This window comes from Jaculus jaculus, chromosome 14 (genome assembly GCF_020740685.1).
Source record: "Jaculus jaculus isolate mJacJac1 chromosome 14, mJacJac1.mat.Y.cur, whole genome shotgun sequence".
NCBI lineage: Eukaryota > Metazoa > Chordata > Mammalia > Rodentia > Dipodidae > Jaculus > Jaculus jaculus.
In genome coordinates this window covers 49,237,878-49,255,845 of record NC_059115.1, presented here as the reverse complement: position 1 = coordinate 49,255,845, position 17,968 = coordinate 49,237,878, and positions in this window count along the sequence as shown.

The following is a 17,968-nucleotide window of genomic DNA, read 5'->3' as shown; positions in this document are numbered from 1 at the left end:
TTGGGGTCAGAAGACAGCTCAGTGAGTAAAGTACCTGACTCACAAGCATGTGGACCTGAGTTTTGATTCCCCAGTACCTACATGAAAATGCCAGGCAAGGTAGCATGAAAATTTCACCCTACTGTAAGGGAAGCAAAGACAGGAGGCTCCCTAGGCCTCACCTGCCAGCCAGTGTAGTTTAATTAGTGACCTCCAGGTTAATGAGAGACCCTGTCTCCAAAGAGTTGGACAATACTGTTAAGGAATGACAACTGAGATTAAGATGTCCTGAGAAGGTCATCTGATCTACACACACATACACACACACACACACACACACACACACACACACATCATCTTAAAAAATCCTTTTAAGGAAAGAAGACTAGCATTACAGTCAGAGAGGAAAAAAGAAAATGCTAAGACTCTACCCCAGACCTTTGAATATTTGAGGGAAGGTAAAAGGGAGAGTGGTTAGACAGAGTCAATAGGGAGTGACCGGTCAGCAAGAGCAACTGCAGCCATAGTCCACACACAGGTCTGCTGATCTCTGATCACTCTCAGGTTCAACAACACACATGCTTAGGAAAATAATGATAATATAAATTCAAATGACGGTATAGAGGGCTACAGATAGAGCTCAGTGATAAAGCAGTTGCTTAGCATGTGTGAGGGCATTGGTTCAATTCTCAATACCATCAAAACTAATTTAAAACATTGGGTCTGGAGAGATGGCTTAGTAGTTAAGGCACTTACCTGCAAAGCCTAAGCACCCAGGTTCAGTTCCCCAGTACCCACATAAGCTAGATACACAAGGAAGTACTTGCATCTAGAGTTTGTTTGTAGTGGCCAAAGGCCCTGGTGCCCTCTCTATATGCCTCTCTGTCTCAAATAAGTATAATTACAAATTAAATAAAATATTGTAAATGTTTTTATAGTGTTCAGACTATGCAGGTAACTGATGGCTCTCTGATTGGATAAGAGGCCCACGCAGAGGGAAAGAAATCATAGCTGGTACTGGAAACCAAGTTAGAATCCTATGGCGATAATGGTCATAGACTCCAGAGAGAAACTTACAGTAATCTTAGATCCAAAGAGTGGCTTCACTCATTAAAGTACCTCTTAATTGACTATACTTATCCATTTTTATTCCATGCTACTATCACTCTTGCATGGAGAGTCTGTTTTCTTTTTAAAGAAGCAAAACAGGGAGAAGGAAAATCCATCAACATGACAAGAAAAGATAGTTGACTGCCTACCATGACATGAGCCACCTCTTCTTGCACATCACAGGGTCCAGGTGAAACCACAGAGGAAACGGCAAGTTAAACATGAACTCTGCTCTCACGGTGAGCCTGACAACCTGCGCCTGAGAGATGGCAATAGATATTGAAAACACTCAAAGTATCACAAAGTAGATATGCAGAAGTTGCTGAGAGTTCAACACTAAAGGAGACTTCAAACACACCCAGCAAGGATCAGGGAACACTGCAAGAGAAGGAGCTTAAGAACCACAGGGTGGGAAGGAGTAGCCAGAGGCATTGCCTCCCGTAACTGACTGCTGCTGTCATAATTCATAACCCCATGGTGAACTCCAGCAACCCCACTGAGGAGGGTGCTCAGTGGAGCAGGGTGGGGAGGAAGGTGCTCAGTGGAGCAGGGTGGGGATGAAGGGATATAAGAGGATTACATGAGGAGAATGGGACCAACACGTGATTTGTCCACACAACAGATTTCTAATGAATATAGTTTTTTTTTAATGTTAGCATAGAAATTCCCAGAAGACATATGATAATCATCAATGCTTCTCAAACTGTCTATGAGGTTCATTCTACCAGAAGGTCCATTCTTCTGCAGACCAATACATTTGTAAAATAGTTTTCAATTATGAAAGAGGAGAAAACGGAAATACTGAAGAAATGAAAAGTCCAATCTCATTTAAAAATTATGACAGGGCTGGAGAGATGGCTTAGCAGTTAAGCACTTGCCTGTGAAGCCTAAGGACCCCGGTTCGAGGCTCGGTTCCCCAGGTCCCACGTTAGCCAGATGCACAAGGGGGTGCACGCGTCTGGAGTTCATTTGCAGTGGCTGGAAGCCCTGGCGCGCCCATTCTCTCTCTCTCCCTCTATCTGTCTTTCTCTCGGTGTCTGTTGCTCTCAAATAAATAAATTAAAAAAAATAAAAAATTATGACATTCAATAGTCACTGTCTTCTTTTTTTTCATTTTATTTATTTTATTTTTTTAATTAATTAGTTTTGTATTCAGCAAATACAGTCAGTTTGGTACCATTATTAGGCTCATCCGTGACCTACCCCTCCCCATTGGCCCCTCCTTGTTGAGGTATATGAGTCATGCATTGTGGACTTAACCCACAGTTATTGGTACGATAAATGTCTCTGCATATCATGACCCAACATGTGGCTCTGACATTCTTTCCACCCCCTCTTCCGCAAAATTTCCCTGAGCCATGTTGGGTTCATTTTTGGTCTGCTTCAGTGATGAGGTATTGGGGGCCTCTGAGGTTCTGGCTCTCTGATTTGGTAGGCATTGATTTTTCTCTGTGTTGGTCTCCTTCCCCCTTGACCTGGTATCCAGTTCATCAGGAAAACAGCACCCTTGTTGGTTTCACCAATTTTTCTTAGTGTCAGCCTGGGCCCTTTTGAGGTATGATGGGGTGGCTCTCTCCTTAGGATCTGCATCTATCTGAAAAAGAGAAGCAGATTCTCCAACAGAGAGAAAGTTAGTCACTGTCTTCTTGTGGCAAAAGTGACCGAAGGCTGTATCTCTCTTCCTTTGGTGAACTGGTTAACCCAGACATGTAATAGACTATGATCCCCATTCTGAAGAGTTCTAGACTAGGCAACTCGAATTTTATATTTTCAAAACTGTTCATTAATTATACACATAGTAGAGGTACTGTCTCTCAATATGATATAGTAATATTTGTATAAAATTATATAGTGTTATGTCCTGTTGGTATTGTGTGTGTGTGTGTGTGTACGTGTGTGTGTGTGTGTGTGTGTGTGTGTTATTCCTGTCTCTAGAATTGTATTAGGTCCTTGTTTTCTTTAAAGTACAGTAATATATGAGCCCAATGTTCTCCATGTGCTTTTGGCATTATTTATGAAAAACAGTCTTTAATTACCAAGCTTAACACATTATCCTGGTGGAGACTCAGATCTCTTTTCCAACTTTAAACTGAGCAAAAGCATTCATCTGGCAAGGTACTGAAGCCCACTATGAAAATTTTGTGCATAGAATTATCACCAAGAGCTATTTGGCAGCTTCTCCACCTCAATGAAAAGGACTCTGTATTTTATCTTCACACAAATAACTCTCGCCACCATATAAATTATTTTCTCAATTATCTTTCAACCTTTTTGCAATAAGGTTTCCTGAATAAGAACTGGAAATATCTACATCACATTCCATGTCACATTTCTTCATCCAAATTCTTTTAATTGGTTACTTAGCTCAAATCTATTTCAAGCCCAACAATTTCCTGTATATCTGGAAGAACAGTGGGAAATTGTTACCTCATCTAACCCTATCATGGACCATAACCCCATATTAGTCTGGGAGACAGCCAACACTTCTCTCTGGAGTGGTGTTACTTCTCATTTAGCCTGTGAGATATTTCTGCATTGGAAGTGAATTTTTTTTAATTGTGCAAAGAGATTTTCAACATACATTTTCCTAGTAAATCCCAAGTGAAGGGTTAGCCATTGGAGCATCTTACAGAATCCAGTCCACTGTGATGCTTTTTATTTTGAAAGCACAGACTTTATGTTTTGGGTAAGGAGCCAAAAGTGCTCATTCAGCACTCTGACATCCAAAGAATTTTATTAGCTCCCCACCCCAGCCAGTGCATTACAGAGAACAATGGGCTAGCAATACAGCCATAGTGTGACTCAGATTGTCATCTGCACCCAGAGCCACTTTCTCTGATGCTCTTGAGGATGGCTTACAGCTCTTGTGACCACCTGAACACCAGGAAATACTTCACCTTGAGCAGTCTCTTAAGGCATGTATTGCCACTGATGGTGACCTGTAGTCTTTATTCAGAGACTTATAAAGGAAAGACCCATTGTTGGGCTTCGCTGGAGAGTCTGATCCATAGCCTCAATGTGGCCACTTTTAGGATGCTGTGTGTGCATTTGAATCAAAGGCTTGAAATGCCATTATTGGAAAATTAAATCATTTGGCTCTTTCTGAAAGATGCCCATGTCAATTGATTATCCAACTATCAACTAAAATTTCACAAAATGACTGTTGTCTCCATGATTCAGTGGGGAGAGAGCACTACATTTTATTTCAAGTACTTTTTTTTTAGTTTTTGAAACCAGAGGCAAGTAGGGAGAGTGTGTACAGGAAGACTCAATCATTAATCCACCACTGGTTTTCACAAGTATAGCACCTGATCTGTTTATATGCAAAACACATGCATTTGGGGAGTAAATGAACTATTTCTTTTTTAAACAATATCTACTTTGTGTTTAAAAAAACAGATATATTCATATTTTAAACCAATCAAATGTGATTCCAAACTAGTATTACTTATGTATATCAAACTGTACTATTAAAATAAATAAATAGCAGGGCATGGAGACACACTCCTTTAACCCCAGCACTTGGGAGGCAAAGGTAGGTGGATCACCATGAGTTCAAGGCCAGCCTGAGACTACATAGTGAATTCTAGGTCATCCTGGGCTAAACTGAGACTATACCTTGTAAAACAAAAAAACTAACTAAATCAATAAATAGGTGTCTCTGATTACTTCAAGCCACTTTTGAACTGACCCTTTCTTCCTAGAGGCAGCGTCGCTAAGGAGTAGGGTGTGATGAAATATCAACAAAAACATTTAGTGAGATAACTGAAACTAAAGGGGGAGAGAAAACTAGAAGCCTGAGTTAAAACAACAGTGGAGACAAATGAAGAACGCAATCACTTTCTACCTCTTTGACCCTTTTCTTACCCAGGGAGGCACAGAGGGCTTGGAAAGGGGCAGGAAGCCGTCTTCACACGTTTGATTGGAATGGGTAAGTGAGCTTTCGGACCTTCTCAGGAGAAAGCCGTTGACAGACTGCCAAGCAAACATCCTGACCATGGCCGGGCAAGTAGCCGCAGGTTTGGAGATGCTGCAATCGTACCGCCCATCCTTTTAGTCCTTACCCACTTAAAAAGCAGTAATAGTACCAGGGCTCTCTTCCTGTGGGCAGTCCTGTTGTGTTGCTTTTGTTGATCTGCCTTTTCTAACTGATGGCTCTTAGGAACCACCATCCCCTCGATCGCATTGCGTGGTGCGTGGTGGACGACTCGTCCTCCGCTCGCCTGCCCCAGCCCCCTTCCATCCTTCTCTTGGCACGAGGCCTCGGTTGCAAGTCTTCTCATTCGGCTGGCTCTCAGGTCTTTCCATCATGCCCTCCCCAGCCTCCTTTGTCCCCTCTTGCCTAGCCCAATACCTGCTCAGTGCCACCGCAGCAAGCTCACTCATTCCGCACACCCCTGCGGCTCGTCGTCTTCTCCTCATCTTCTTTCTACGTGCCAGGCAGGCTCCGCTCCACAATTTCATCAGGTGGCCTGGGGGTGAGTGTGAGCAAGCTGTCACTTAAACTCCCTCCACGACAGCCAGCCTGAAATGGAAAGTGTGATAAATGGAATCGCACAAGGCTCAATTTCGTCTGGAAAATTCAAACTTATGATGTCCAAATAGGTTCATAAATGCCTCCTGAATGCATCTCTACCCCTTCCTAATACCCAACCTGCAGGTTTCAACCAAGCAGGCCTCACTACCTGTTTGCCTAGGCCAGGCTATTTGGATCTTGGCATGCTTCTAGCATGTTTCCTTTGGCATGTTTATTTATGTATTTTATTTATTTATTTTTATCAAGGGCCCCATCTGGGGATGCAGTCACCGCATACATATTTGCTGATTCTTTTCCAGGGGGTGGGGTGGGGCGGGGGAAACGTCAACAATGGGCAGCCCAGGTAGTCTTCAAAGGAATTTCACTCAGAGTAGCTTTGACTCCTCGCTGTTTTGAAAGGCCAGTGCTGGCTTTGTTGCTGGCAAATGTGTTTCTACATGTCTTGTCCTGGGGGGAAAAAATTGTCAAGCACAGATTCTTCCCACTGAGCTCTTGCTGTCTCCCTGGATCCTCCATTTTCCCTTTCTTTCTGTCCTTCCTCTTCAGAAACTGGTCCTAAAAGTAATCTGAACCCCCATATCCACATGGAAAGCAGGACATTAATAGTTATGTTTTTGTTGTTGCTGTTGTTGTTGGCTACAAAGGCCTCTCATGGCAAGTTTCTCTTCAGGAAATTTGAAGTGTGACTCAGTTAGCTGTATAAAAGGTTTAAGAGAAGCCTCAACGAGTAGCATTTTCTTTCCTCTTTTTTATTGATGTATAATTGTCAAATTATTGGCAAATAATGCAACCAGAAATTATGTTTGCAATCTTCTCTGCCACCTTTTCCAAGTCTTGTATCCTTACCAGATGTAATGACTGTCTTATACGGTATTTTCTTTCTGCATTTAGACCATATATGTTGGTAGAAATATGTAGTTTGATTTTTTTAAACAAAGGACTATTGTTTTGTATGTTCTGTTCTGCTTCTTTCTAATTACACTCATGATACACCTTTCATAATTTGCCTTTTCATATTTTATTCTCTGTCAGTTTATTATTTCTGATTTTGGCATGTGTGGTACGTGTGGTGGTAGTGGTGTGAGTGCGCGTGGGGGGTGTTGTATATGCACGTGAGTGTGCAATGTGCTCACAGTTGACCAGAGGTCAGACTAGAACCATCAAATGACCTTCCTCTTTCAAACACCTCCATATTTCCTTGAAACAGATTATCTCTCTGAATTAAGAGCTTCTCCCCAAAGGATTGAGATTACAGACATGTGTGGCTACACCCAACTGCTTATGTGGGTGCTGGGGAATCAAACTCAGGTGGTCTCCAGCCCTCTCAGGTTGTCATGTTTAAGGCAAGTTCCCTTACCCATTGATCCATCTCCCACAACCTAGAATTCTTTTTGACCATGTCTATATTATTCTATAATATGTCCTTACCAAGAATTTAAAATTATAACTTTTATAATGAATATTAAAATAATCTAATTTTTCAATTTTTATTATGATAAGGAATTTTTCATCAAATAATTCCAAATATGTACTCTAGTGTGTGTGTGTGTGTATATATATATATATATATATATATATATATATATATATATATATATTGGAGTATATATATATTGGAGTATATACATATGGAGTATATATATATATATATCAGCAGTCAGTTCCAGGGGAGATAACGATAGATGGAATGAATAGACCAAAGAGAATGTCCAGTTTGAATGTTTATAAAATGCTGCCACTTTCCCTCATATTTGGCTTCATCAATTTAGCATGGTGTGCGTCTGGGTTATCATGTCATTTCTAACCTTCAGTTAAACGGCCATGCTCAAAGTGGAAACGAATTGTCTTGACCTACTCAGACCACCTAACTGGACACCACAAATTATGTAGCTGCTGAAGAACAGAGCTCTCTCACAGTGCTGGAGGCTGGAAGTCCATTATCAAGACAACAGGCTCCAAGTCCAGTGATGGCTGTGCTCAGGGTAGAGGTATTTGAACCCAGTTCACACATAAAGAAAGAAGAATGAGTTCTCTTTAGCCTCTAGTATAAGTACACAAATCTCTTTTAAGATGGCTTCACCTCTATGATGTCGCACTCTCAACGAATCCCCCTTTTGATGCAATTTCTTTTGGAGGTTATGATTTAACTTATGAATTTCACAGAAACAATCAGTTTATAGTACAAATAAAAGGTTCTGTTTATAAAAGTAATGCTGTCTTCTCCATGGCCACACAGTATGTGCTGTTATGTCTAAGTTGATTATGCTCCAGCATTCGTAGAACTAATTTCTATGTTGTGAATAGGGAAAAATGTCCCCTCATTCAAATGCTTAATTTAGAATGAAAGAAAAAAATGTACCTCAAAATGGCTAAGAATATTTTCCTATTATAAATTGTGAATACAAGGGACAACAAAGGGGAAAGAAATTCCTGTCAGAAAGCATGTACTTCAGAAGATTTCTTGACTTGAAAAAAAAGGTAACTTCAATGGGTTTCACTAGTTACATTGATTCACTACAGCCCCTAATATAGGTATAACCCCTAACATGGTAAAGAAGGAATGATTTAAACACTTAGTCAAACAACATACCTTGAAAAATTCAGCAAAGTGAGTTAAATCTATGTGAGTTTTAAAAGTTGATTCTTTCTGATTGTTGATCACATACCATATTTTACCTCATCATCAGTTTTAAAGTTTTACATTGTTTTGTTTGTTTGTGGTAAGCTCACAGTCTATCCAAGACTGACTTAGAACTCACTCTGTAACCTAGGTTGGACTTGAGTGCACAGTGATCCTCCTGCCTCAGTCTCCAAGCTGGGGTTATAAATATAAGCCACCATGCCCAGCTAAGTGTTAGAGGTTTTTTTTTCTTTTGTTTTATTTTATTTCTATTGAAAACTTCCACAATTGTAAACAATATCCCATGGCAATCCTCCCCCTTTTCCCTTTTAACTCCACTCACCATCATATCTCCTCTCTGTCTCAATCAGTCTCTCTTTTATTTTGATGTCATGATCTTTTCCTCCTACTATGAAGGTCTTGTGTAAGTAATATTAGGCACTGTGAGTCCATGGCTATCCAGACCATTTTGTTTCTGGAAGAACACATTGTAAGGAGTCCTACCCTTCCTTTGGCTCTTACATTCTTTCTGCCAACTCTTCCACAATGGACCCTGAGCCTTGGAAGGTGTGATAGAGATATTTCAGTGCTGAGAACTCCTCTGTCACTTCTCAGCACCATGGTGCCTTCTGAGTCATCCCAAGGTCACTGCCATCTGAAAAGAGAAGGTTCTCTAATCAAAAGTGAGAGTAGCATTAATATATTGGTATGAACATTAAGAGAAGTGTTTACTGAGCAGTTTGGTGAGCACAATATATACATTTAGCAAGACAGCAGCAGATTACACCCCTAGGGCTCATGACTAACTGTTTTGTAGGTTTTAACTAACAGAGATGTATTCCTTCCCATGGATCATGCCTCCATTCAAACTAGAGGGCTGTGGTTTCCCCCATAACAGATATGCCACCATTGCACCTGTTGGCTCATTTGCCCTGGCTGGCCAAATATAAAGCTTGCAGGGTCCACTGTTGAGTATCTCCACTGGAGATTTCTCTCTCTCCTATTGAACTGCATCCAGTGTGGCTTTTTCCAGCTTTATGTCATCTGGTCTACATGGAGGAGGCTTTCAGTTCAGCTCCAGCAGGATTTCTCAGTGGCCTTGTAGCCCAAGTATGTGGAGTCTTCAGCAATAGTGTCTTACCATCTATTTCTGGTGAGAAACCAAGGGCCTCAGCAATGGCCTGTAATGTTTTAGGGGCATCAAGGTCCTCCCTGGCCAACAACTCACTGAAAGGTGTCCCATCCCTGGTACTGAACAGTTTCCTAATAGCAATTTATGGCTCCTAAGTGTTCTATTGTCCAAAAAGGTAGGTTTCCATATGACTTATTTATGTCCTCTTAGATTTTGATTAGGCCTACCTCCACCTTTCCTTTACTCAATCTCTTCCCCAGACTCACTGACTCACTTAGGCCTTTTCACCCTCATTAATCTGTTCTTCTACTTACATATATACAATACCATCCTATTAAGTCTCTCCCCCAACCATTTCTATTCCCTTTATATCTCCTTTCTTGCTTACTAGCCTCTGCTATTGATTTTTCTTCCTGCTCACACAGAAGTCCAATCGTTTGTACCTCGGATCTACATATGAGAGAGCATATGTAACATTTGGCTTACTGGGTCTGGGCTACGTCCTTTAGTATAATCCTTTCCAGATCCATCCATTTTCCTGAAAATTTCATAACTGCATTTTTTCTACTAATGACCTTCATTTGTTGATTTAAGCAGGGAGCAAGGTCATAAATAGCCAAGGCTGGCCATGAGCTCCCTAAGTAGTGAGAATGACCTTGAACTTTTAATCCTTATCCCAAGGACAGGGATTACAAGCATATGCAACTAACCCTGGTTATGTGGTCCTGGGGAACCATCCAAGGTGTTCTTGCATACTCAGAAAATATGCTTATAACTGAGCTGTAGCCACCAGGGGGATAAGATGCGTAATGCTTTTATTCGAATGGAGCAGAAGACGCATAATACTTTTAAGTGAAATATGTGTAGTGAGATAGCTTTGAGAAATGCAGTAGCTGATATCTAGCCTACTCTCACACCCACATTAGCATATTAAGGCTCTGGAAATCTTATGTTCAAAAAACTGCCCAACTTAGTTCCCAAATTCAACTTGTCTATCATAAACCGTATTTTCAACATAAAATTTTTAGCACCCTCTGGAATGGCTATTGCCAATAACACAACTTGAGAAATACTGTGTAAGTATGAAGCATCTGCAGAGTGAAAAATAGGAATCCAATGAGCTTCAGAACACATGAAAGCAAGGTGTCTTGACATAAATGGGAAAGAAATTCTAGAACTTGAGCAAGGAAGTAGGTTAAAAAAAAAAAGGCATGAGTTACTGGCTTATTTTACATAAAATTAAATTTTTCTCTATATCCAAAGACACCACAGTGGAAAAGAATATGAAAATAGAGTGAGAAAATATAAAAATATAAGAAATAACAAAGTGAATAAGAAAATTACAAATGGCCCAAAAGGAAAGTGATCAAGAGACATCCACAAAGAAAGGAAACCAAATGACAATAAATACATACGATTTTTCATCCTCAGAAATAGTGAGTTAAATGCAAAATCATGCTACAAAAGTATGACTTAACAATTTAAATGGCAAAAAACTAAAATTGAAATAATTCCACATGGTAACAAGAATTTAAGGAAGTTCTTTAACTTCAGTGGTATGAGACTAAATTGGCACAACTTCTCTGTGGAATCCTTGGGCTAGTGTTTGTTGCCCAATAAACTTACAGTGTGAGCCACAAATGTAAGCCATGCCTTCTAGTAGACGTGTTTTCAAAAAGAGAAAAAGAAAATAGGAAAAGATAATTTAAAATATATATCTTGGGCTGGAGAGATGGCTTAGCGGTTAAGCGCTTGCCTGTGAAGCCTAAGGACCCCGGTTCGAGGCTCGGTTCCCCAGGTCCCACGTTAGCCAGATGCACAAGGGGGCGCACGCGTCTGGAGTTCGTTTGCAGAGGCTGGAAGCCCTGGCGCGCCCATTCTCTCTCTCTCCCTCTATCTGTCTTTCTCTCTGTGTCTGTCGCTCTCAAATAAATAAATAAAAAAATTTAAAAATATATATATATATCTTATTCTACTCAGTATTATAAAGTTATTTTAATATATAATCAACCATAAATTTATTAAATATTGTGCATGCTTTATTTCATACTGCTTTTGAAACCTAGTGTGTTTTTCCTATTGATAGCACATCTCAGTTTGCAGCAGCTGCATTCCAAAGGCTCACTAGCCCATGTGGTAAGATGCTACCATATTGAACAGCATTGAACTTGACAATATCTAGTAACATTGATGGTGGACCTAAGGAAACCACTGCAGATTTATATTTATACCAGGTGTTTGAGCAATATTCATTCCAACCTTGTTACCATTGTTTTTTTTTTAAAGCAATCTACAAAAATGACCATCGATACAGAAAAATAACTATAAGAATTATGGTATGTTCACAACATACCAGATGACAGAGCATGAAAATAAATGAACTAGTATTACACTTGAAATAAAAGTGTATTTCATGATCAAAACAAATTGCACAAGGATTCATAAACCATGATGTCTCAAGTTGAGGCTCAAAAGCTTTCAAAACAATATATGTTAGCAGATGCTCCTAAACTTATAGGGGGATACATCTAATAAGCTGAAAATTCATTTGATGCAGTCAACCTAACAAACATCATAACTTAGTCCAGTGCTGAGAATATTCACATCATACTGCAGCTAGTCAAAATCTTCTTAGAGAACATATATGATAAAAAAAATGTTAAATATCTCTCTTGTAATTTATTGAATACTATGCTGAAAGTAAAAAACAACATGATAAATTACTATATTGGTGTCAAAAAATTATAAATTATCATAACTCAGAAAGCCACATGGTATTTAAAACAATGACTGAGAACTATAGGACTTCAACTATATTAATAATGCTGTCTTCACAACTCGGACAGTTGGCTTACCTGTTCTTGTCCCGCTACCTTCTGTACTTGTTGCATATATGAAATTGATTGAACTGTTCATAGGAAGTCAGTAGTGGATGGAACATTCCAGTGTTGGTTCTCTAACCAATGAGAACAATGTGTAGGCTCATATATGTTTTCTTGATTTTACCATGTCCTTTATATATTGAGTAGATATTTAGATTGTGTTTAAAAGTATTTGCCCACTTTCATTTCCCTGCAGTTCCCCTTTTATGGCCAAGTTTCAGTCATGCGTGCTTCAATGACAGTTGTAATGACTTCATAGCAGTGACCAGTCAGGGAAAGGACAGTAAACACTATGTAGAAGTGTCCAACCTGGGACCAGTGCACAGGCTTTACCTTGGGTCCACATGCAAACAGAGCTTGTTGGTGAAGTGAATTGGGTACACCATGACTTCCCTCTTCAGCTGATGGCTCAGCAAAAGATTTTCCTGATCATGATTGTGCTAGCTTGGGCCAAGCGATGAATACCAACCTTCCCTCATGCTCTTAGTGTCAATAGTGCTCAGCTACCACACTAAAACCTGTGGAAAAGCCCATTTAGATAGGCATTGTCTACATAGCTGGCATGTTGAGAAACGTATGCCACATTGACACCAAAAACAGCACTGATTATACACAACTCTTAGGCATCAGGTATTCTCCTTAGATACTGCTTCCTTTCCTAAGGCATTCACATGAAAAGTCAACTGAAAGGAAACCATCAATTAAAAAAAGTCAGGATTCCTCCATGACATTATTGAACAATCTTTGACTAACAAAGTCTTATTGTGCTGAGTGAGTGATGAAATATAATCTGTCATGGCCTGGTATTGCCATAGCTTACCATGCTGATGTTGCACACCATGTGTATATTTCACAATAGAACTGTTTATCACATGTGCCTAATTGTAAGAATCACCTGGGCCTCGTGTGCATCACTTGGTGGGTAGAAAATGAGAGTTTCATGTATAGGAGGCCTTCCTTTTCTGTAGCAGTGGCTACCTAAGTGTGGGGCTCAGGCCAGAAGCATCCAGCAACTATGAGAAATGGGAATTAACATGTTCTACCCCAGACATACTGAAGTAGACACTTGAAGGTGCAGCTCAGTGACTGTGATAACAAGCCCTCCAGGTGATTCTGAGCTTGCTAACTTTGGGAACCACTTGCCTAGAGACTGACTGTCAGTCAAAACATAATAGATGATACCAGCCTCGGTTCACCTGGAGGTTCACTAGAAATCAAAACCTCAGCTCACAGCCCACTCCTATGGAAACAAACATCCCCAGGTGACAATCCAGAAGCACCATTATAAGAAAAGGGAAACAGGAACAGCATTCCATTTCCTGGTTGTGGGGGATACCCAGGTCTATTTCTCAGCAGACCCTGACCTCAGGAAAATTATTTGATTTTTCTCATCCTCAGTTTGCCTTCCAATAAAATAAGCATGGTGATAATGCCTCCGATAATCTTCAAAAGATTGCCTTGAAGATGAAATGAGGTCATATGTTTGTAGTACATCACATGATGCCTGGCACTTGACACAGGCTCAGTTTGAAGTGGTCATGCTTACTTTCGGGCCCTCTTTAAAGAATACTTTACCTGAGCTGAGGGTATAGCTCAATTGGTAGATTGTTTGCCTAGAATGCTCAAAGCCCCGAGTTCAGTTCCTAGAACTACAAAAAAGTAGGCATGGTGTGGCACATAAGTAACCCTAGCACTTGAAAGGTGGAGGAAGAAAGATCACATGTTCAAGAACATTTTCCAATGAATGGTGAGTCATAGTTCAAGACGGACCTGGACTACATGAAATTCTCTCTCAAAAACAAACAAAAATTCATCAAAATAAAACCATTTGCTTAAAAAACATGGAGACTTGTGTCTGTAATCCCTGCATATGGGAGGCTAAGGAAAGCTAATTGTCATAAATTTGAGGCCAGGCTGGGCAATCCAGACCTGCTACATGGGCTATAGAATGAGACCATGCCTCAAAATTAAGACAAACAAACAAAACTGACATTGAGAAGATATCTGTCCACAAGTTTGATTGACAAAATATAAAACTAGATCATTTACATCACAAATACACAAACCTAAAATACAAATGCACACAACAGTGAAGTTCTTAGAATAAATGCTATAGCATTTAAAGTCTACCACAATAATGAGGCCATGACTGCAGAGAAGTGGTAGAGAACTGCACACTCAATACATCAAGAGCCTTGGGAGGTCTTGCCAGACTAGGCAAATGCGTGGAGTAGTCAAAAGCAGAGAATAATTTTAGTCTTAAGCTTCCTTTTCTTTAAGTGGAGGGGTAAATGAAGCTCTAATTTTTTCACCCCTAATTACCCTGAGTAGGTATAAAAATGAGTTTGTTGTCATTTTAGTACACACTATTACTTAATATTTTTATTTGTGAGCAGAGAGAACAAGACTGGGGGGGGATAAATATGTACGTGCCAGGATCCCTTGTCACTGCAAACAAACTGCAGATGCATGTACCACTTGGTGCTTCTGGCTTTACACAAGTATTGGGGACTCAAACCAGGGCTGACAGGTTTTATAAGCAAGTGCCTTTCACTGCTGAGCCATTTCCTCAGCCTTAAGCTATCCTTTGATGCTAAGCCTGCAGACAAACACAATTCAAGGAATACAGATGAAATTGATTATTCCCTCAATACATCTTGTCACCTACTCCAATGGTTAGAATAACTATTTGTGTGTTTTGGGGGGTGGGGTTGTACAATTTTAAAAATCTGTTGGGGCATCAGCGTTCCTCCCTATGGTGGAGTGGCTATGTCAGCAAATAGTTTCTACTCTTTTCAGTGGTAGAGAGAAACAAAATGGGAATGGCTTCATGTTCAATGGGAACATAAGGTTCAATTAATGATGCATCTCATTCTCCTGTGCAGCTATAGGGGCAACTGGCTATGGCAGGGTCCCTCCAGGAGCACAATTCATAAATTAACTGCAGCTCAAAAGCCAACAGAGGGAGCACAAACCATTGTTTTTTGTTAAACGTTAAAAGCAAAAAAAAAAAAAAAAAAAAAACCAAAGCACTTATTAAAAAAAAACTTTCCTGTTAGAGCCATAAGTCGGCTCTCCCCCATAACTGATGGCCACCCCCACAATGCAACACCCACAATCCACAGGGGAGGGGACAACAGGGAGAAGGCTAATGATGGTACCATCATGGCCGTATACACACTATATACATAACTAATAAAAATAAATAAATAAATAAATAAACTTTCCTGTGGGACAGTATAAGATTTAAAAAATAAATTGTACTCCAGATCTATATTTTAAAGGCATTTATCAGTACATGACCCCTACAATGAGCCCTATTTTCTTACTTAAAGTTTTGTCAGAAATAAGAATGATTTAAGAAAGAGATATTCATTTTACTATTATGGGGAAAAGTGAGTTAACATGATGTATTTTCTAGGCTCACCTCCTTGTATTTATGAAGTTCTAAATCCCTCAACATGTTCCGTGTTCATTCTGCTATTTTCTCCTGAAGGAAGCCCTTTCTACCTATAATGAACTCCACATCTGAGAGCAGGAGAGGATCAATTGTGCAGTCTCACTCATTACAAATTTAGATCTTGAACGTTTCTCCTTCTCAATCAAAGGAATATTTCTGTCCCCATATTTATACTTTTTCACCCAGAGAAAACATTTTTTCCACAAAAATTACAACTATGAAGACAGTACATTCCCCTCAATATTTTTGTCTATGGGCTTTTTAACATTATTTGACTTCTCAAATGAGATTTCTAAACTAAAGCATCTTGTGTTTAAAGTAAGTATTTCATAAGGCTGATGGTCTATAACCCCTCCTCAAATATGGAGTTTGGGGGAAGTTTAATATGGGAATGCATACAAATGTCCACACACTCTATCAGCAGTTTTGAGATACTTGTTTAAGGCATAATTAATTCTCTCCATACCTCCTTTCTAAAGGTAATTTTAAAAAGTTACCTAGTATTGAGTTTTCTCTTCATAAATATATGCTCATTTTTCTTGGTAAAAATCATCAGAGTCAAATACCTATAACCCTGAGCTCTAGAAATCTACTTGTGTTTAATGAATATTTACTTAAGAGTAGTTTGCTATGTCTCTCATAATTTGCTACCACACCACACCAAAAAAAAAAAAAAAAAAATTTAACACCCTGGCTTTATTGCATTGTTTCAGTTGGGATAGTATTGAGATTACTGGTTATTCAAATATTGTTTAAACCAAATTGCCAGCTGCGGAGGTACACCAAAGGCCCTCTATGTAGCCAGCTGTGCCTTATAAAGCTAACTGTTGCCTTTTCCCCACCATGGCTTTATTTTATCAGCAAGCTGTGGCTGGTTTTTCCTCCTTCCAACATACCTGGTCACGTTGGACTTTTATTTGTTGTAACTTCTCGATGAGATTTTATACATGTTCTAATCTAAAACATGGATTCCAACAGCTTCCCCATTTGCTTCGTTTTGGGGCATGAAAGGGCAGCACATATAATAAAATTGGGTGAACATTCCCTTCTGAAGTTTCTTATAAGGAATGCAATCATTTGAGCTAGGTTGCTGATCTCAGCTCACAAAGATAACCTTTTAAAGTGGTTCACGGGATACTGTGTCTTATTATTCTCCCATCTTCAGTACGATCTTGTGTTTGACCCCCATGATATCGGCATTAAAGCTACTCCCATACATATGGCCGCCAGAATGTTGCAAAGGGAAATGGTTAAGTGATTTAAATTCTTACCACTGAAAGCTTTTAGCTCATTGATGTTCAAAAATAGGTTGAAGAGTAGCACAGGCTGCTCAGAAACTTACAAATCAATGTGCCATCCACCAATGAAACACACACACGGCCAGTTTTCAGATACCACCTTATCTTCATCGAGCATCGAGTTTGAAAGAAAACCCAAGCAGTCTTCTCTTTATGGTCTCTGGGCTGCCATTCAATTAACACAAAGAAGGGACAGCAGAAGTTAATGACTATTCCCGACCATTGGAGCAGTCTACAGAGGTGGCTGGAGGCAAAAGAACTGGGAGAAATTGAACTTGATGGGTGGAGCCCTATAAATATTTTCTGTGCCTCTTTACTATCCCTGTTCCACAAGGCAGGGCCGAGGCATCTGCTCCCAAACTGTTCCCATCCTGTTCAGAAACTGACCTGAATATATATTGGGCTTAATGACCAAATGTTTAAAAATTCATTGCACAAGAACAGCTGAAAGCAGTTGATTGGTTTGAACTTTATTGTATGCACCTTGCTTCCCAGAACCGCAGTAAAGGGGAAGGTCAGCTGGTAAACATTTGGGCATTTGAAAATAAGAGACCTGAGATTTCCCAATACCCTTGTCTGTTTTCTCTACCCAAAGCATTAGGGCCCTACGAAGTTCTTTGTGCCAACCTGGCTCTTTGCTTGGTTTTTGTCTGCCTATCTTGATACACATGAGTCGTGTCAGCTCTGAAGAAGTTGCTGCCTGTTACCTCCTGGCTGACCCTTGCCACAAAGAAGTTGTCTCTGGAAGCTTTGTTCTCATGAACTGAGGAGGTGGTTTCAGTTTAAAAAAAAAAAAAAGAAGCAGATATTTTTGTTTTACCTCAAACACCATGTCTGTGTGAAGCACCAAGGTATAGAACACCCCTCAGGGCCATAGCTACTGTTACATTCACAAATCAGAGCATGCCCTTGGAGTATGTGATGGAGAGAAGATGTTATTTATTAAAACA